General features: G+C 36.4%; 1 protein-coding gene and 1 non-coding gene across 2 annotated transcripts in view; one reads left to right on the plus strand and one right to left on the minus strand.

Annotated features, from left to right (window-relative positions):
- NDST4 (N-deacetylase and N-sulfotransferase 4) overlaps positions 1–23,172 on the minus strand; it is a 272,025-nt gene that overhangs the window by 170,877 nt on the left and 77,976 nt on the right. The window lies entirely within an intron of this gene.
- On the plus strand, positions 21,070–21,191 carry LOC126028851 (U6atac minor spliceosomal RNA). The gene has a single exon (XR_007502549.1). It is a non-coding gene; the product is annotated as a U6atac minor spliceosomal RNA (small nuclear RNA).

The raw sequence follows: 23,172 nt of genomic DNA on the forward strand, positions 1-23,172 counted from the left end.
AATTTTCCTATACATGGATGTACATGGAATCTAATATGCTGAGTGAAATAAGTCAGAGGGATGGAGATAGATGCAGAATAGTCTCACTTATCTATGTTTTTTTTTTAAATAAAAGACATTTTTGCAATAACTCAGAGACAAAAGATATGAGGACTAAAAGGTCTAGCTCACGACATGAATCTCATCACAAAGAGTGGTGAGTGCAGTTAGAGAAATAAATACACTGATAACTATCATAACCATGTGAATGAATAAAGGAAGTAGAAAGCCTGTCTAGAGTATAGGTGGGTGTGGGGTGGGGAGGAGGGAGATTTTGGACATTGGTGATGTGAATGTTGCACTGGTAAAAGGGGGTGTTCTTTACATGACTGAAACCCCACTATAATCATATTTTATAATCAAGGTGTTTAAATAAAGATATTCATAAAAGTTTTAAAACCAAAGTAAAAGATTCTTATAGAAAACACTTCTCATTAAAATTAGGATAATGCTGGGACCTGAGAGATAGCATGAAGGTAAGGCATTTGCCTTGCACGCAGAAGGACAGTGATTCAAATCCCGATATCCCATATAGTCTCTCGAGCCTGCCAGGAGCGATTTCTGAGTGTAGAGCCAGGAGTAACCCTTGAGCACTGCCGGGTGTGACCCCAAAACAAAACAAGTATTAGATAATGAAAAAAATTAGGATAATTACAGAAGCATTTAACATGTGGGAAAGCTACAGAAAACGTTCCTGGGAAGCAGAAAACCTAAAAAGGAGAATGCAGTTATTAAGGTTTAAACTAGGACCCTCTTGTCATTTCTAAATACCAGATATGGAGACCAATAGTTTTGTAAAGGGAAACCCCTTGAATACGTGAGAATTTTGTCAGGATATTAAGCAGGAGTCCAGCATCTCCACAAGTAAATTTGCATCTTAAAATTTCTTTCCTTCTCACAATTCTATGTATTTGTCTCATAAAACCTTCATATGCTAAGTATAAATTCCTTTATCTTAGAGTCTATTTTTTAGGTTTTATGGCATATTTATAACTTAATGTTTTTTTAAAAATTTGCATTCCTCTAACATATATTACTATGTGCTTTATTCTTTATATTTTTATTTTTGCAATAGCAATTTACTATATGCTTTCCAAACACACATTTATTTTGAATCCCTTCTTTTTGCCTCATTATCTTTGTCAACATAGTCAGTTTAGTTACTCTGACTTTATAAGTTGACAACTTGCTGAGTTTATTCTTAATATAAAACAATAACGAGTAATATTTTTGGGTTTCTAGGCCACACCCACATGTGCTCAGTGTTTATTCCTGGCTCTTGCCTCAGGGATCAGAACTGTCACAAATATACCAGTACATATAGGTTGCTGAGATTCAAATCAGATTATCTGTGTGCAAGGCAAACATTTTACCCACTGTATTCTCTGACTTCCAAATCGTTTTCAATTTTTTATTAATTAAATGCATCTTCAATTTTTAAAATCTGTCATATATCCAGTCACCTCTTAATGCTACATTGAGATAATGCCTTCCTGACTCAAAGGCTTAAAGAGGAGGTAATTGTGAAAAAGACTGAAATAGTATGCAAAGATGAGTAAGTCCTTACTGCAATGTACATCACATGTAAAGCATTCAAGTTATAACAATAAATAAAACCAGGGCCGGAGAGATAGTACAGTGGTAAGGCCTTTGCCTTAGACGCAGAAGGATGGTGGTTTGAACCCCAGCATCCCATATGGTCCCCCAAGCCTGCCAGGAGCGATTTCTGAGCATAGAGCCAGGAGTAACCCCTGAGCGCTGCCGGCTGTGACCCCCCAAAAAAACCCCCAAAATAAATAAATAAATAAATAAATGAAACCATGTGAAGATCATAATTCTATTATATACTAAAATTATATACCTTCAATTGACTAGAAGAAAATATAACATGAATCTCCCAAAGGTAAACTTCACTGATAATCATGTCTGGATCCCTTAGATGCACTGTCACTTATATCCATTGCCAACACACACACACACACACACACACACACACACATGTTATTGAACATAACAGGGAACTCAGGTCATTCATTTCTTCTCCAATGATTGTCTTTGATTCAAGGATTCTAATCTAATCAAAGTATTCTTAGACAACACTACTTTGCTTTTTGAAACTTTTCTTTCATCTATCCTTTTATGTGAATCAAATCAGCAACACAATTTACCAGTACATCTATCATCTATCATCTTTCTATCTTTCTATCTATCTATCTATCTATCTATCTATCTATCTATCTATCTATCTATCTATTATCTATCTATCTATCTATCTATCTATCTATCTATCTATCTATCTATCTATCTATTATCTATCTATCTATCTATCTATCTATCTATCTATCTATCTATCTATCATCTATCATCTTTATCTTTCTTCCTACCAAGAACTCTTCAATATGCCTTATCCCAATGTGGCATTGCTATTAAAGTACTCAACCTAACACAATAATCTCTTTAAGGGAAGGGGGCGTTTTGGTCACACCTGGCAACGCTCAGGACTTCTCCTGGCTCTGCACTCAGAAATCGCTCCTGGCAGGCATGGGGGACCATATAGAATGCCAGGATGCAAACTACCTTCTTTCCTGGATCAGCTGTGTGCAAGGCAAATGACCTACTGCTGTTCTATTTCTCCAGCCCATCATAATAATCTTTTAATAAGCATATAAGAGTGATTTCAGTTTTCTAGCATTTTCAAAATCCACTGTGATCAGTTGAAGAAAATAGTAAAATTGTAACATTGGAGTTTTTTGTTTATTGGCTCACAACTCTCATTTTCCACAAGTGTCATTTTTATTAAATATACATGTCAGACCATTAAGAACTCTAAAATGTATGGCAGAAACAAGATTCTATCCAACTTAACTAATACAATAATAAAAAATAAATAATAGCCATTTGACTCAGCATTTCATTGTGCCATTACAGAAGAACAGAAAACAAGTGCTGTGAATTGTGAAGAGATAAAACCTTTGATTGAACTAATGAGAAAAATTTACATGCTTGTAAAAGCATGTTTTGTAAAGGAAAATCTTTAAAAAATATATACGACAGACTTTATATTTTATATATGACAGATATATGACAGATTTTAAAAATTGAAGATGCATTTAATTAATAAAAAACTGAAAACAATTTGGAAGTCAGAGAATACAGTGGGTAAGGTGCTTGCCTTGAGCACAGATAATCTGATTTGAACCTCGGCAACATATATGTACTTTAAAAAGCATCTTGATTAAAGATGATTTATAAATCTAATGTGTTTCTGAGAATGGCAAGAATTGTATGGAAAAGGAAACAGAAAACTCTAAAACAGTTGAATAAAAGAGAATGTGATATCATTCTGAAATATCAATTATTGTGGAGATATAACTTGCATTCAACACGGAATTTAACATTCATATATGTGCCATGTTATATAAAAACAATGCCATGTTTTTAGCTTTCAGATAGACATGTAAAATATTTAATAAGTTGGCTTTTATTTTCTATTTTGATTTATAACTGATTTATAACTTTAAGGAGTAAGAATATCTTACAAATGTGCTTGCTTGTGGTGAACATTTAAATACAATGAACCTGTATAGCAGAAAAGTTCCATGTTGATTTCCAACTCCCTTATCAGAACCACTATTGCCAGATGCACAAAAAGGATGTAGGGGAAAAATATAATTCACTCTATGAGAATCAATTATGGAATTCTGCTTGCAATGAGAAATGTCATTACCAGTAAAGATACAGAAAGATAATGAGAGCATAACTTGGATTTATCTTTTGCAACCATCATATGTGGCCAAGATAATTGGATCTCTAAGCTTTTGAGTTGTTATCTTTGGAAACAACAATTTAAATAAATGATTAGAGATCTTTCTTTTTTTAAAGCCATAGTTGGTCTCAACAGGTAACGGGGGAACAAAGACAAAAAGAAAATGCTAATTGCATTTTTTTTGTTTTAAAACTCTTCTCAAAAGAGAAAGATATTTTATTCTGTTTAAAAATCTTCTTTAAAAATATTTCTTAAATCTTTCCTTTAATATATTTAAAACACAAATTTAAAACTTAATGATGACATTTTGTTTACATTATGATTTTAATATAATAATTTCTGGTTCCAATATATGATAACATATCAATCTTTAACAAGTATATAGCATATAAATAAAATCTTTATATATTTTAAGCATAGTATTTATATAAATAATTATGTATGTTAGATCTAATATTATACATTTACTAATGAGGAAAACAACAGTTACTATATGTTATTGATAAAGTCATCTAAAATAATTTTTCCTAGTCATTTAAGCAGAAAGAAAACAATTAAAATATTTTTTTATTTACAGTGAAAATTGAGATTTTATGAGAGGGGTGAAGTTTGGACTACATGTATTAGTGCTCAAGACTAACTCTTGACACTGTGCTTATTGTTCACTCCTTGAAGTGTTCAGGAACCACATGCAGTGTGCAGGGGTGAATTTAAGTCTCTCTAGCCCTACAGTAAAGATTCTTAAACAAGAGACATAAAATTACCTGGGTTTTATAACAGGTTTTTACTTATTACACTGAAAACCAATTTTTTCCCAGGTTTCTTACAGCAAATTGGGCATACTGTCTAAAAATTACAGAATTAACAGAAGAGGATACTTTAAAGATACAAGACCCATCTATTTCCTAACCACCTGATGACAAAAATCACTTAGATAATAACATTCATTCTCAAAGATTACTTTTGGGTAAAATATGAAACACTATATTATTAGTTGGACTTGATATATCCTGAAATATTTAATCAGCAAACAAAAGGACTAAAATATGAAGCAATTTTATGTTAAAGACAAAAAATTAAAATATAAGACAAAGACACCATTTAACATTTTCTATCAGTTGTTAAATTCTGTATGGAAATAAAGGTGGTAGTAAAGAGAAATAAAATGCACATTACAACAGCTTTCAGTTCCATTTGTCCCAATTGGCTTAATATACATTTCATGCCTGAATATTGACCTAATGTATATTCCATTCCCTGTGCCTGGTGCATATCCTTTCTAGACCATGAAATTCTGTCTCACCAGGGTGTATAAGATAATGGGTAATGCCTAAGAAAAAGGGCCAAACACATTGGACTCAAACCAGCCATTTTATTTTGTAGAATCCTGCATTCTTTGCAATTTATAAGGAAAGCAGAAACTCAATTTTCATATAAATTCTACACAAATAAATATTAACATAGCTCTGTGTTAACACATACACACCCAATAAGAGACCAACAAATTGTCTAATACGATTATTGACAAATTTGAAAAAGGATATCAATAATAGCACTTTAATTGTGGGGAGAACTCAACACAGCCCTGACTGAAACCCAACAAAAATATAGTAGTTCTGAAAATAGAAATGGAAGAAAAAGGACTAGTAGATATATATAGGACACTCCATCCACAGAAACCTGGATACACATTCATCTCCATTGTACCTGGGTCATTCTCCAGGATAGACCGCATTCTGGCACATAAAACATACCTCCATAAAAACAAGAGGATAGAAATTTTGTAGGCTACCTTCACTGACCACAAGGCTCTGAAATCAGATGTGAACTACAAAGGGACACAGAAGAAGAACTTTAACAACCGGAAGTTAAATAGCCTGCTACTGAACAACTAGTGGGTCTGAGATGAAATCAAAGAAAAAAATCAAAAGTTTCCTGGAAACAAATGACAATAAATACACAAACTATTAAAATATATGAGACACAGCAAGAGCAGTACTGAGAGGAAAATTTATTGCATTGCAAACAAACATCAGGAAGGAAGAAGGGGTATACCTCAATAGCCTAATGATGCAGCTCAAAAAATTAGAAAATGATCAACAACAGGAACCCAAAATAGGGTGACAGAAGAAAATAACAAAGCTTAGAGCAAAAATCAATGAAGTGGATTGCAAAAAACAATCTGAAAGATAAATGAAAGCAGAAGTTGGTTCTTTGAAAAAATAAACAAGATTGATAGACCATTGTCAAAACTCACAAAGAAAGAGAGAGAAAAATAACCCATATTAGAAATGAAAAGGGGGAGATCACCACAGATATTGCAGAGATTCAAATGGTTTTCCGAGACTACTTTGAGAAACTCTATGGTACCAAATATGAGAATCTGGAAGAAATGGATAAATTCTTGGACTCCTATAACCTTCCACAGTTAAATAAGGAAGATGCAGCATATCTCAAAACCCCATCATCATTAAGGAAATTAAAATGGTAATCAAATGTCTTCCCAAAAACAAAAGACCAGGCCCAGATGGATTCACTAATGAATTTTTTTTAAACCTTTCAAGAGGTACTACTATCAATCCTGTCCAGGATCTTTCATGAAATTGAAATTGAAACTTCCAAATAGCTTTTATGATGCCAACATGACCTTGATACTAAACCAGATAGAGATGCTGCCAAATGAAGAAAATTACAGACCAATATCTCTGATGAACACAGATGCAAAGATCCTCAACAAAATCTTGGCAAATAAGATCCAATGCCTCATCAAAAAGATTATTCTCTATGGTCAAGTAGGTTTCATCCCAGGAATGCAAGGATGGTTTAACATCTGTAAATATATCAACATAATACACAACATCAACAACAGAAAAATTAAAATCACATGATCATATCAATAGACACAGAGAAAGCATTTGATAAGGTCAAACACCTATTATTATTATTATTGAATAATATGCAGTGATTGGGAGAGATAAGGTGAATACTCATTCTTGATCAAAACTCTCAGCAAGAAGAGAATAAAAGGAACATTTCTCAATATAGTTAATGCCATCTACCACAATCCAATGGCAAATATCATCCTCAATGGAAAAAACAAAAAGCCTTTCCTCTAAGTTCTGGTACAAGGCAGGGATGTCCTCTCTCACCATTGCTATTCAACATAATACTGGAAATACTTGCTATAATGATTAGGCAAGAAAAAGATATCAAGAGAATCCAGATAGGAAAGGATGAAATCAAGCTCTCACTGTTTTCAGATGACATGATACTCTACTTAGAAAGCCCTAAAGACTCTACAAAAAATGGTTCTAGAAACAATAAATTCATTTAGCAATATGGTAGGCTACAAAATTAACACACAAAGATCAATTATACACCAATAATGATAGAGAAGAATATGACATTAAGAAAACAACCCTGCGGCTTGCTTCAACCTGGGAACTTTGATCTTCTCTGGCATTCATCCCCTGACGGCTTGCCTCAGTTGAGGTGAGTCTTTCCGGGCCGGAGTTGTGGATAAAGCTGACTGCTGGGCTCCTTAGGCTCGGCAGATATTTTGGGGCTTCCCCCAGCTTGCTTCAACCTGGCAACTTTGATCTTCTTCAGCATTAATCCCCTGAGGGCGTGCCTTGGCTGAGGTGTGTCTTTCTGGGCCAGAGTTGTAAATAATTAGACTCTGCTGGGCCCCTTAAGCTCGGCAGATGTTTTGGGACTTCCCCCGGCTTGCTTCAACCTGGGAACCTTGATCTTCTCTGACATTCATCCCCTGATGGCTTGCCTCAGCTGAGGTGAGTCTTTCCAGGCCAGAGTTGCGGATAAAGCTGACTCTGCTGGCCCACTTAAGCCCACCTAGAAGGGGTCGAAGCAGAAGAGCTCCACTTCACTTCACAGCTTCACACTCCACCTAGCCAATGAATACCACCACAACACATAGAAAAACCCACAGCATAAGCGTGACAATGGGGAAACTACCCAGACCAACATCAGCCATAGAGAATGAGGATGGAAACTCTGATGACCCAACAATGGCCAACCTCCTAAGCAGTCTTTCAGAAATGGAGTTTAGAGAAGAAATATGGAGGATGCTCACAGAACTCAAAGAAAGTATAGATCAGAACACTAATAAAAATCAAGAGAATATGAAGATAGAAATCAGAAAACTCCAAACTGAAATATCAGGTCAAATAACAGGTCTGAAAAACTCAGTAGACAAATTGAAGAACATAATGGATGAGCTTTCCAACAGGTTAAAAGCAGCTGAGGATAGAATTAGTGCACTGGAAGATGCGATGCATAACAACTTTACACAGCAGAAGAGATTGGAAAAAAGCCTTAAATCAAATGATCAGACAATAGAAAATTAGTCAAAGAATATGAGCAGATGAAAATAGAAGTCTTTGATAAACTCAACAGAAACAACTTTATAATCATTGGAGTCCCAGAGACCCAAGAAGAAAATCTCCAGGAAGAATCAACAGTCAAGAACATCATCACAGGGGCCGGGCGGTGGCGCTGGAGGTAAGGTGCCTGCCTTGCCTGCGCTAGCCTAGGACGAACCGCGGTTCGATCCCCCGGTGTCCCATATGGTCCCCCAAGAAGCCAGGAGCAACTTCTGAGCGCATAGCCAGGAGTAACCCCTGAGCGTCACAGGGTGTGGCCCAAAAACCAAAAAAAAAAAAAAAGAACATCATCACAGAGAAACTACCAGAGCTAAAGAAAACATGTGACCAAATCCTGCATGTCTGAAGAGTACCACTAAAAAAGACCCCAGGAGAAACACCCCAAGACACATTTAAGTCACAATGATGAATACCACAGATAGAGATAGAATACTGCAAGCAGCAAGATCAAAAAGGAAAATTATATTGCAGGGAGCATCCTTAAAATTTACAGCAGACCTGTCACCAGAAACACTCAAGGCCAGAAGGCAGTGGTGGAATATAGTGACAAAACTCAATGAAATAAATGCTTCACCAAGAATACTGCACCCAGCAAAACTCACTTTCAGGTTAGAAGGAAGTATACATGGCTTCAAAGATAAAAAAAAAACAGCTCAAAAACTTTACAGACTCAAAACCAGCCTTAAAAGAAAAACTGAAAGATATACTCTAAAGACAAGACAGAATAAAAACACACCAAACTTCTACATAAAGATGGCAATAAATCCCATGACAGTTATTTCTCTCACTGTCAATGGACTAAATGCACCTGCTAAGAGGCACAGAGCGGCGAAACGGATCAAAAAACTGAAGCTAACCTTCTGCTGCCTACAAGAAACACCTGAATAGTCAGAATAAACATAGACTCAAAATCAAAGGCTGGAGGAAAATCATTCAAGCAAAGAACACCCTTAAAAAAAGCGGGGTGGCCATATTAATATCAGATGACACAAACTTTATACTCAGAAAAGTTGTAAGGGACAAATATGGATATTATGTACTAATCAAGAGATATGTACAGCAGGAAGAAATCACTTTCCTAAACATATACACACCCAATGAGGGACCAGCAAAGTATTTAATACAATTGTTGACAAATCTGAAAAAGGATATCAATAATAACACTATAATTGTGGGAGACCTCAACACAGGCTTGTCAACACTTGATAGGTCAACCAAATTGAAACCCAACAAAAATATATTAGACCTGAAAAGAGAAATGTAAGAAAGAGGCCTAGTATATATATATATGACACTCCATCCTCAGAAACCTGGATACACATTCTTTTCCAATGTACACGGGTCATTCTCCAGGATAGACCACATGCTGGAACATAAAACATACCTCCATAAAATTAAGAAAATTGAAATTTTGCAGGCTGCATTTGCTGACCACAAGACTCTGAAGTTAGATGTGAACTACAAAGGGACACAGAAGAAAAAAATCTAACACCTGGAAATTAAACAGTCTACTACTGAACAACAAGTGGGTCCGAGATGAAATCAAAGAAGAAATAAAAAATTTCCTGGAAACAAACAACAATGAAAACACGAACTATCAGAACCTATGGGATACAGCAAAAGCGGCACTGAGAGGAAAATTTATACCTTTGCAAGCACATAGGAAGGAAGAAGGAGCATACATGGATAGCTTATTGAAGCAGCTTATAGAATTAGAAAATGATCAACACAAGAAACTAAAAATAGGGAGACAGAAGGAAATAACAAAGCTGAAAGCAGATATCAATGAAATGGAAACCCAAAAAACAATCCGAAAGATCAACAAAAGCAGAAGTTGGTTCTTTAAAAAAATAAACAAGATTGATAGACCATTGGCAAAACTCACAAAGCAAAAGAGAGAGAGAAACTTGATAACTCGTATTAGAAATGAAAAGGGGGAGATCACTACAGCTACTGCAGAGATTCAAAGCGTATTCAGAGAATACTTTGAGAAACTCTACCCCAATAAATAGGAGAACCTGGACGAAATGGATAAATTTCTGAACTCATATAACTTTCCACGGTTGAATAAAGAAGATGTAGCATATCTAAACACCCCCATCACTAATGAGGAAATTAAAACTGTAATAAAAAATTTGCCCCAAAACAAAAGCCCAGGCCCTGATGGATTCATGAATGAATTCTTTCAAACCTTTCAAGAGGAACTCTACCAATCCTGGCCAGGCTTTTTTATGAAATCGAAAAAACAGGAATACTTCCAAATAGCTTTTATGAAGTCAACATCACCTTAATACCAAAACCAGATAGAGATGCTGCCAAAAAAGAAAATTACAGACCAATATCCCTGATGAACACAGATGCAAAAATCCTCAACAAAATCCTGGCGAACAGGATCCAGTGCCTCATCAAGAAAATAGTTCACGTTGATCAAGTAGGTTTCATCCCAGGAATGCAAGGATGGTTTAACATCCATAAATCTATCAACATAATACACAACATAAACAACAAGAAAAATAAAAATCACATGGTCATATCAATAGATGCAGAACAAGCTTTAGATAAGGTTCAACGCCCATTCTTGATGAAAACTCTCAGCAAGATAGGAATAAAAGGAACCTTTTTCAATATAGTTAAGGCCATCTACCACAAGCCAGTGGCAAATATCCTCAATGGAGAAAAAATGAAAGCCTTCCCTCTAAATTCTGTTACAAAACAAGGCTGTCCTCTCTCACCACTCCTATTCAACATAGTACTGGAAGTACTTGCTATAGCGATTAGGCAAGAAAAAGATATCAAGGGAATCCAGATAGGAAAGGAAGAAGCCAAGCTCTCACTGTTTGCAGATGACATAATACTATACTTAGAAAACCCTATAGACTCTACCAAAAAGCTTCTAGAAATAATAAATTTATATAGCAAACTGGCAGGCTACAAAATCAACACACACAAATCAATGGCCTTTTTATACACTAATAATGATAGGGAAAATGGACATTAAGAGAACAAACCCATTTACATTAGTGCCACACAAACTCAGATATCTTTGAGTCAACCTGACTAAAGATGTGAAGGATCTATACAAAGAAAACTATTAAAAACACTGCTCCAAGAAATAAGAGAGGACACGTGGAAATGAAAACACATACCCTGCTAATGGATTGGCAGGATCAACATCATTAAAATTGCAATACTTTTAAAAGCATTGTACAGATTTAACGTGATTCCTCTAAAGATACCCATGACATTCTTCAAAGAAGTGGATCAAACACTTCTGAAATTCATTTGGAACAATAAACAACCTTGAATACCTAAAGCACTCCTTGGAAAAAGGAATATGGGAGGCATTATTTTCCCCAATTTTAAGCTGTATTACAAAGCAATAGTTATAAAAACAGCATGGCATTGGAGTAAAGACAGACCCTCAGATTAGTGTAATAGGCTTGAGTACTAGGAGAATGTTTTTCAGGCATATAACCACCTAGTTTTTGATAAAGGAGCAAGAAATCCTAAATGGAGCAAGGAAAGCCTATTCAAGAAGTGGTTTTGGCACAACTGGTTAGCCACTTGCAAAAAAGCGAACTCAGACCCCCCAGCTAACTCCATGTACAAAGGTAAAATTCAAATGGATTAAAGACCTTGATATCAGATCTGAATTTATAAGGTATATAGAACAACATGTAGGTGAAACACTCCAGGACATTGAGTCTAAAGGCATCTTTAAGGAGGAGACAGCACTCTCCAAACAATTGGAAGCAGAGATAAACAGATGGGACTATATTAAGCTGAGAAGTTTCTGCATCTCAAAGGAAATAGTGCCCAGAATACAAAGACCACCCACTGAGTGGGAGAAATTATTCATCAATACTCATCAGATAAAGGACTAATATCCAAAATTTACAAGGTACTGACAGAACTATACAAGAAAAAAACAACTAACCCCATCAAAAAATCGGGAGAAGAAATGAACAGACACTTTGAAAAAGAAGAAAGTCCAATGGCCAAAAGGCACATGAAAAGATGCTCAACATCACTAATCATCAGGGAGATGCAAATCAAAACTATTATGAGGTACCACCTCTCACCCCAGAGATTGGCACACATCACAAAAAGGAAAACAAACAGTGCTGGTGGGGATGTGGAAGAGAAAGGAACTCTTTTTCACTGCTGGTGGGAATGCCGTCTAGTACAACCTTTATGGAAAGCGATATGGAGATTCCTTTACAACTGGAAACTGAGCTTCCATACGATCCAGCTATACTGCTCCTAGGAATATACCCTAGGAACATAAAAATATAATACAAAAATTCCTTACACCTATATTCATTGCAGCGCTATTTACAATAGCCAGACTCTGGAAACAACCAAGATGCCCTTCAACAGATGAGTGGCTAAAGAAACTGTGGCACATAACACAATGGAATACTATGCAGCCATCAGGAGAGATGAAGTCATAAAATTTTCCTATACATGGATGTACATGGAATCTATTATGCTGAGTGTAGTAAGTTTGAAGGAGAGAGAGAGAGAGACGCAGAATGGTATCACTCATCTATGGGCTTTAAGAAAAATCAAAGACATTTTTAACAGTATCTCAGAGACAAGAGAGATGAGGGCTGGTAGGTGCAGCTCATGACATGAAGGTCATCACGTAGAGTGATGAGTGCAGTTGGAGAGATGACTACACTGAAAACTATCATAACAATGATAACAATGAGGGAAGTAGAAAGCCTGTCTCGAGTACAGGTGTGGGGGTGGGGTGGGGAGAAGGGAGATCTGGGAAATTGGTGGTGGGAATGTTGCACTGGTGAAGGGGGTGTTCTTTATCTGACTGTAATCATACAATTATAATCATATTTGTAATCACGGTGTTTAAATAAAGAATTATTTTAAAAAAGAAAACAACCCCATTCACATTAGTGTCACACAAACACAAATTCCTTGGAATAAACTTGACTAAAGACGTGAAGGACCTATACAAAGAAAACTATATTAAACACTGTTTCAAAAAATTACAGAGACATTAGGAAATGAAAACACATACCCTGCTCATGTATTGGCAGGATAACATCATTAAAATGGCAATCTTCCCCAAAGCATTGTACAGATTTAATATAATTCTTCTAAGTATACCCATATTATTAAAAGAAGTGGATCAAACACTTCCTAAATTCATTTGGAACAATACACACCCTCGAATAGCTGAAGCACTACTTGGGAAAAGAAATATGGGAGGCATTACTTCCCCCAAGTTTACACTGTATTACAAAGCAATAGTTATCAAAACAGCATGGTATTGGAATAAAGAGAGACCTTCAGATCAGTTAAATAGGCTTGAGTACTCAGAGAATGTTCCCCAGACATACAATCACCTAATTTTTTGCCACATCCCCACTCAGGAGAAGCACACACCAAAGTGTAGTGCTCTCCTGAAAAGGAATTATTTGCCAAAAAGGCCCGCTTAGAGCAGTCAAAATCACTTGACCCTTTGCGTGGATGGTTTGGCAATAATTCTAAATATGTGGCTGTAACTATCTCTCTCTTTATTTTAAACCAATATTAGAAATCAGGCCTTAGTAATTTCTTCCTACAACAAAGGACAGCAATCAATCCAGCCAAAAGTCTCCCATTTAACAGCTCCCTGTAATTTTTGCTACCTTGGCACCAAGAAACAGATTTTTCCATAACTTAGCTCAAAACAAAGTAATTTTCACTTTTCCCCCGAAACTCTGAAACATTCTTCACTCTTCCAACTTCCATGTTAATTACAAGCCGCCTTTTCACCTTCAGTATCAGCTCTTTCATATGCTAATCTAGCCAGGGTCTTTCCTTTCTTTCCCCAGTCTCTTTGACGTCTAGAATTTGCACCTTTTTTTTCCTGCCTCTACCTTTTAAAAGCTGCCAGCTAAAAAAAATAAATTTGTCTTCGTTCTTTGAACGTAGGTCCCCATGCAATCTGCGTGGTTTCATTTCATTTCTACAATATATTTCTGTCATTCGCCATTCCGCGTGCCCACCTTTTCCCGTGGAATTTTTCCCGAACTCCACGAAGGATTTGTTTGCAGGTGCTGTAGACTGCAAACAAAATTTGGCTCACAGGGCCGGGCGGTGGCGCTGGAGCTAAGGTGCCTGCCTTGCCTGCGCACGGACCGCGGTTCGATCCCCCGGCGTCCCATATGGTCCCCCAAGAAGCCAGGAGCAACTTCTGAGCGCATAGCCAGGAGTAACCCCTGAGCGTCACAGGGTGTGGCCCAAAAACCAAAAAAAAAAAAAAAAAAAAAAAATTTGGCTCACAGCAATTTTTGATAAAGCAGTGAAATAAGTCAGAAAGAGAGAGAAAAAACGCAGAATTGTCTCACTCATCTATGGGTTTTAAGAAAAATGAAAGACATTCTTGCAATAATAATTTTCAGACACAAAAGAGAAAAGAGCTGGAAGTTCCAGCTCACCTCAGGAAGCTCACCACAAACAGGGATGAGTTTAGTTAGAGAAATAACTACATTTTGAACTGTCCTAATAATGAGAATGTATGAGGGAAATGGAGAGCCTGTTTAGAGTACAGGCGGGGGTCGGGTGGGGAGGAGGGAGACTTGGGACATTGGTGATGGGAATGTTGCACTGGTGATAGGTGGTGTTCTTTACATGACTGAAACCCAAGCACAATCATGTATGTAATCAAGGTGTTTAAATAAAAAAAGAGAAAAAAATATCCACAAAAAAAAAAAAAGAAATCCTAAATGGAGCAGGAAAAGCCTCTTCAACAAATGGTCTTGACACAACTGGTTAGCCACTTGCAAAATAGTGGCTATTTAGTTTAAGATCCCAGCTGACACTATGTACAAAGGTAATATCCAAATGGATTAAAGACCTTAATATCAGACCTGAAGTCATAAGGCATATAGAAAAACATGTAGGTAAAACACTCCATGCCATTTAAACTAAATGGAGTCTAAGTCTAAGGAGGAAATAGCACTCTCCAAACAAGTGGAAGCAGAGATAAACAGATGGGGATATGTTAAGCTGAGAAGCATCTGTACCTCAAAGGAGTGTCCAGGATACAAGAGCCACTCACTGAGTGGGAGAAACTATTCACCCAATACCCATTAGATAAGGGGCTAATATCCAATGTATATAAGTCACTGACAGAACTTTACAAGAAAAAACATCCAAAAATGGGGAGTAGAAATGAACAAACACTTAGCCAAAGAAGAAATAAAAATGACCAAAAGGAACATAAAAATGCTCCACACCACTAATCATCAGGGACATGCAAATCAAAATAACTATGAGGTACCATCTCATGCCACAGAGTTTGGCGCACATCACAAAGAATGAGAACAAGCAGTGCTGGCAGGGATGTGGAGAGAAAGTAATTCTTATTCACTACTAATGGGAATGCCATCTAGTCCAACCTTTATGGAAAGCGATATAGAGATTCCTACAAAACCTGGAAATTGAGCTCCCATACAATCCAGCTATACCACTCCTAGGTATATACCCTAGGAACACAAAAATACAATAAAAATTCCTTCCTCACACCTATATTCATTGCCACTCTATTTAAAATAGCCAGACACTGGAAACAACCAAGATGCTCTTCAACAGATGAATGGCTAAAGAAACTGTGGTACATACACACAGTGGAATATTATGCAGCTGTCAGGAGAGATGAAGTCATGAAATTTTCCTATACATTAATGTACATGTATAGGAATCTAATATGCTGAGTGAAATAAGGCAGAGGGAGAGAGATAGACACAGAATAGTCTCACTCACCTATAGATCTTAAAAAAATTAAAAGACATTTTTGCAATAATCCTCAGAGACAAAGAGAGGAGGGCTAGAAGGTCCAGCTTATGACATGAAGCTCACCACAAAAATTGGTGAGTGCAGTTAAAGAAATAACTACATTGAGAACTATCATAACAATGTGAATGAATGAGGGAAGTAGAAAGCCTGTCTAGAATACAGGTGGGGGTGGGTTGAAGAGGAGAGAGTTTTGGGACTTTGGTGGTGGAAATATTGCACTGGTGAATGGGTTGCTCTTTAGATGACTGAAACTCAAGTACAATTATATTTGTAATCAAGGTGTTTAAATAAAGCTATTTTAAAGAAAAGAAACTTTAGGGACAGGAGAAATATCACAGTGGGGGGATATTTGCCTTGCGTGCAGCTGATCCAGAACAAAGAGTGGTTCAAATCTCGATGTCCCATATGTTCCCCTATGCCTGCCAGGAGCAATTTCTGAGTGCAGAGCCAGAAGTAACCCCTGAGCAATGCTAGGTGTGACCCATCCACCCACCCAAACAAACAAACAAAGAATAACTTTAATTCTCATAGTCTTTTAAAAGGCCCTGCATGTTTAAATAAACTGCTCTCTCAGTTTAAAGGAATGTTTGCTTTGGGATATCTCTAAGGGACTCTAAGTGACTTGATAACTAAATTTTACCTCAGAGTTAACATTCAATGTTTGGCCTGGAAGTAACAATGGGTTGTTAACATTTGCATCTCTTTTATATAAGTTTGTCTCTTTCATTGCTCTTCTAAATTCTATTTATTAGTTAGACCTTAGAAAGTTAGTTATCTGTAATATAGCCCCTAAAGCAAAAAACTTGTTCCTTCAGGAATAGGAAATTTAATAGTAAAACCTGTCTTTTTGCTAATCTACATCAGAGTTGACACCTAGGGCCTGGCCAGAGAGGAACTCTTTGAGATGTTAAAATTTACCTTCTTTTTATCCTCTGTGCTCTTGATTAAAATGTATCTATTTATAATGTATCTATTCATAAAGTCACATAGAGCCATGTAAACTGTTTTGAAAATCAAACAATGTATGCTGATAAATCTTCTTTTAACAAGATATATATATATATGCATACACACACACACACACACACACACACACACATATATATATATATATATATATATATATATATATATATATATATATATATTGTACTTTGCAAAGGAACAAATGTGAGCATTTTTTCATACCATAAAAAAACTATGATTGGCAAAAAATCCCCTTATATACCCCGAATTTTGACAATAAACCAGAACAGTGTTCTCCTGCACAACCTCATGTGGCTCTTTATATTTCATAATTCACTGTTAGGGCACCCACTTTACTGGAAATAATTCAACGAGGTTCTCTACTGTATTAGGGGCAAGCTATCTGTAACAAGAAATTATTTAAGTACAATTTAGATAGTCCATAATAGCCTTACTAACTTCCCCAAGTTTGGTTTATTGCATTTCTCAGTCTATTTAATACATGTTTTTAAGCAAGGAAAATATATTATGCATGTTTGTGTTCTTTTTTATTTTTAGGAGTCAAACCCCACTAATGCTTGGAGCCTAATGCTGTCTCTGTACTTAGTGGTCACTCCTTGTGGGGCTCTAAGGACCATATGTGGTTCTGGGGATTGATACTGCATTGGTTGTACATAAGGAAAACATCTGTATTATCTCTCTAGTCCAGGGGTCTCAAATTCAATTTACCTGGGGGCTACAGGAGGCAAAGTCGGGGTGAGGCAGGGCCGCATAAGGGAAAAGTCCACAAACGTCATTATTAACAGTTTTAATTATTTCTTTTGAACTTGAATAGAACATTGAATGAAGATCATCAACAGTTCTTCTGAACATGGCATCTTTTGCCTATTCCTTGCTGCCAGAGACTTGACAGTGCTTCTTCTCACAAATCTGAACCACATTTGACTTTAGAGAGGAAGCAGTTGAGACCCTCAGTATGGCTTGAAGATGATCGTCATTAAGTCTAGAACTGTACTTTGACACACAAATATGTGCTTCCAAAAAGGCACATGGTGCGCTTGAACATTCGGGAAAGCTCAGGGAAGCTGGGAGAGGGGGCAATTCTCTCAAAAATCTGCTTTTCCACTAATCTCCCTGAACTTGGCTTTGAGATCAGAGTTCCATTGCAGGTCAATGAGCTCCATTTGAAGCACAGAAAGGGCATCTTGCACATCAAAGGAAAAGGGGTCCACAAAAATTTGGAAAGTGGCTTTGTGCTTTTTGAAGTCTGCAAATCTGTGATCAAATTCCTTCTCTATCTTAAAAATAGCATCAACATATTTCTAACCACTGAATCATATGCCTACATCCACAAGTTCCTTGCATGCTGGGAAATGGCAAAGGTTTGTCTGAGAGAGCTGGGATTTCCATAACACAAGTTTTGTGGAGAATGCTCTCACGTTGTCATAGGCAGCAATGATAAGCTGCCTCAGGCCTTGTAACATCTTGTTTAGTACATTCAGCTAATGTGTGATGTCAACAAGAAAAGCTAAGTCCATGAGCCATTTGTGATCATTCAACTCAGAAACAGCATTCCCATCCTTCTCCATGAAGGCTTTCACTTCTTCTCTCAACTCAAAAAATCTTTTCATGACATTTCCCCTGCTGAGCCAACATACCTCGGTGAAATAAAGCACATCTCCATATTCTGACTCCATTTCCTCTAAAAAAAGCACAGAATCTCCTGTGCTTTAAGCCCCTGAATCTGATTTGGTTGATGTATTTCACAACAACAGACATCACATTGTCATATGGCAGGCATTTACTGCAAAGGGCCTGCTGATGGATAATGCAGTGAAGAGCAATGGCCTTCTCTACACCCTCTTCTTCAAGGTTTTTCTGAACAACTGCCACCAATACATTTTTCCTCCCTGTCATCAATGGCACTTTTAAAAAATGTGATTTTTTTATCTGTAAAAGTTGTTATAAGAAATATACTAGGTATATAGTAGCAAGAACACATTTCTTTCAATTTCCTATGAACAAAAAAAATCCCTAGAAATTGTAGACAGTGACTAAGCTAAATGCATGTGAACAGGTGATATAAAGGAATTCATAAAAGGTGTCCAGTGTGAACTACCTACAGGAGAAAGATTCATGTAGTTTTACCATATAAATGGGCAATATCGAAGGCAAGCATTAGGGTGTGTAAAATACCTTTAGCAAAGTCCTAAAACCATGACATAGCCAAGAGAAATCATAGATGCTCTGGTTTGAGCTGGTTGTTTCTGTCTGTCTCTTTTATAGATGAACCAAAACACAACATTGTAGTTTCAGTAACTAGAGAAATAAGCCTTAACTTAGAACTTCCAATACAAAACTTAAAATAATCATTATATTTGAATCTGTATGTATAGTAGCCATAAGAACTATAGCTTTAAGTATAAAGTCCAAAAATGGTATATCTTATTTGTTAGAACAAAAGTAAATTCTCATTGCCTAATAAATCTAAATCTAACATGATATCATATAGCTTATTTCTGTAACTGAGTTGATCCCTTATGATTTTGTTAAGAAGTAAGTCAGGGGCTGGGAAGGTGGTGCTAGAGGTAGGCTGCCTTGCAAGAGCTAGCCAAGGGAAGATTGCAACCGCGGTTCGATCCCCTGGAGTCCCATATGGTCCCCCCAAGTCAGGGGCGATTTCTGAGCGCTTAGCCAGGAGTAGCCTCTGAGCACCAAATGGGTGTGGCCCCCCCCAAAAAAGAAGTCAAATAATAATAGATAAAATTATGTTTATCTAAGTAAAAAGATACAAGAGATACATATAGTATCTTCTTACATTTATAAGGAAAATATAAATAAAGTTGTTTTGGCAAGGGCTTAATAGAAGAAAAAGAGGAACATATAAAATGCTAATATAAAATGTAAAACATGTTGTTTGGATATATTCTGGAAACATGTTATAGTGCTACATATTTTTAAACATTTTATGTTAATTTATTTTACTTCTTAATTATTATATTTATTGAGATTATGTGATTTACAATTGTGCTAATAATGTTCTCAGCATTTAACTCCAACACCACACCCATCAGTGTACCCAACTCCCTCACCCAGGACCCCAAGTCCCATCTCTTTCAACCTCCCTCCCACTAACACATTTTGGGGATCAATTGTCTCACTGTGTTGCCTTTGGCCCTTTGTTGCCTTCTAGATTTGTTTCTTTAAGTCCAACATTTGAGAAAAGTAATTCCGTTTCTATCCCTTCCTTTATTATTTCACTAGACATAAGACATAATTACTTAAAATCACTATTTTTAAGTTTATAAATATTAATCGAAAACAAATAATATCCAGGCTGCTACCCAAATGAAAAGCTGAGAGTTACCATTGTGTAAATTTTGATATATATATGTATATATATATATATACATACATATACATATGAAGAAGAAAGAACTACAAAATAGTCTGAATATTATTTTCAAAGAATGTAGTATTAACTTTGTGAGAGATAATGACAAATCCCTTTTACTCTTTTGCTACTGTCAGTGTTACCACATGGTCTCTGGCATGGGAGAAGGAACAAATGCAATTAGATTTAGATTAGATTAGATTAACTGAAAGTATGTGTGTGGTACACAGACAATGGTTATATTTTGTATTAGAAAAGCATTCCTGGGGCATAGCTGCTGGCCATGAATTGGTATGTTATTTAATAGGATCTCAGCTCTTTGACAAAGTAGCTAAGTTTAATTCTAGGACCCCAAACAAAGGAGATGATACTGTAACTTTATTATGCAATATAGTGAAATTGGACAGACTTCTACCAGTAAGTTGGTATAATCTGAGCATATCAATAATAGATAATACTCTTCAAATTTATTACAACTGGATAATTTAATAAACACATTAAAATCTTTACATATATACTAATATAGAACATTAAAATATGTGATTACGTATATTTACATAGAATATTATCTTATAGTGATACTCAGAAAAAGTAGGCAATGTTGTTTAGACAAAATTAAACAATTTTCCTATGCTAGAGAATATTAGTTAACTAGCTTAAAAACTAGTAGGTAAACAGAATCAAAGAATTACTTCGAATTGTATGAAAGGAGAGAGATTAGCACTCCCCTTGACAAGGATGGAAGAGGCTTCGGCCTGCAACACGCATATGGTTAAGGCACTGCCACCTACTTTGTGGCATCTAACCAATGTTTTTCTCTGAAATGCCGCAAATCATATCTTAAACTCTAGACCAAAGTCTGTGATATGAAAAAGTGCCTTGGCTTTCACAAGATATTCACAAGAATATCTCAGAAGACCTAATTGGGAGGTCTATATTGCCTACATAAGCTTAATACCTTTATAATAATGCATCTTAAGATATGTATTCCTAAACATACAGATAGCCTCCCTCATCACTTTCCTTTTTCAAATACCTTTTTTCCTTTTTTCTCCTCAATTTACTTTTTTATCTCAGTTTTATCTATAAGTACTATTTTTATATATACATATTTTCTCCTTCCTCACCAGTTTTGGTGCTGCTTGGTACAAAAACCAAGAAAACGTCTTGCCTGGGATAAAAGCTCAGACCACACCACTGATACTGTATGTGTAGCCTGTAATCCTTGCCCGGAATAGTACTAGCAATACAAAAGGATACCATACGTTTTTGTATAGGCACAGTAAATAAGGGGAAACCATGGACTCAGACACACGATCTTATTTTCTAAAGATAAGAACTCACACTTTTTAGACAAGAGTGTCTCCCATCCTTGACATATGTCATGTGGATACAACTCAGTCTCCACGAGATTGGACAGTGTTAGTTCATTCTCAAATCCCAGATCCCAGACGTAAAACTGAAACAACTCCCTGCGGCAACACCAAGAACTAAGCTCCATTGGGAGATATTCTTGTGTCAGTGTTAATATGACAACAGGGACAGCGAGGAAATGACAACTTGATCTAAGACCAGGAGGTCCTATCACATCACCTAATACTAAGTGGAAATCAGAAGATGTGTCGTCCTTTGAACTGTGAAAAATAAGAGAACTAACTACAGAAAACTGACTTTGACAACCATGACTGGGCAGAACTTACCTTGAGACAATTAAGGAAAACCCTACCCTAGGCTATAGCCCAGGTCTCTTACAAAGATCAAGATTTCTTAGTACAGAGGCCCAATTCTGACAACAGAGACTTTGGAACCATAATTTCCTAGACTTCGTCTTAGGGAACAAGCAATAACATGGAGCACATGATACAGAAAACTGAACACACCATCAATGTTGGAACAGAACCTCTAGAACCTTAAAGACTCTATTCTAGGCCTTGTCCTAGGACCTGCGCAAATACCAAGATTGCTTGCTACAGTGGCCTGATTTTCTCATCCACAACCGAGAGGAAAGGTTCCTGACACCACAAAACAAACAAACAAACAAACAAACAAACAAACAAAACAAAACAAAAAAAAACGGGATATGGCAATAAGAAGGTATGGAGTCAGTGGTTGTTCCCATGACAATATGCTTCAAGAATGGAGAAACCCTGAATATCTTAGGCCACGGGAATTTCCTTCCTACCCCAATACTTACTGTGCCTATACCAAAAACAAAACAAAACAAAAAAACCACAAAAACAAACAAACAAACAAACAAAAAAAAGGTGGGGTAACACCAAACCCTGCCACTCCAGCACTTTTTCTGGTTTTGTTTTGTTCTTTGATGTTATTTTCCTTCTCTTTTTCCTTCCACTTTTTCCTTATTTTTCACTCTTGTGGATATTATTCGGTTATTTTTTCTTTTTTTAGTAGTTGATACCAAATTTTTTCTTCTCTTTTTCTTAACCTTTTTATCTCCAACAGAATAGCATAACTTGAATCATTCAGCCTCATAAATTGAGGGGGGGAAAGGATGATACCAGAACCAGTCACATGAACATTAATGGATTTAGGTATTGATCATTAATGACTTAAAATCACATAAAAATAAACAGACATTATATTTTCTCTCATGAAAGTAGATAACTTTTTTTTTTGTTTGTTTTTGGGTCACACCCAACAGTGCTCAGAAATATTCTATGCTCAGAAATCACTCCTGGCAGGCTCGGGGGATCATATGGGATGCCGGGATTCGAACCACTGACCTTCTGCATGAAAGGCAAACACCTTACCTCCATGCTATCCCTCTGGCCCCGAGA

Source organism: Suncus etruscus, chromosome 14 (assembly GCF_024139225.1).
Source record: "Suncus etruscus isolate mSunEtr1 chromosome 14, mSunEtr1.pri.cur, whole genome shotgun sequence".
Taxonomy (NCBI): domain Eukaryota; kingdom Metazoa; phylum Chordata; class Mammalia; order Eulipotyphla; family Soricidae; genus Suncus; species Suncus etruscus.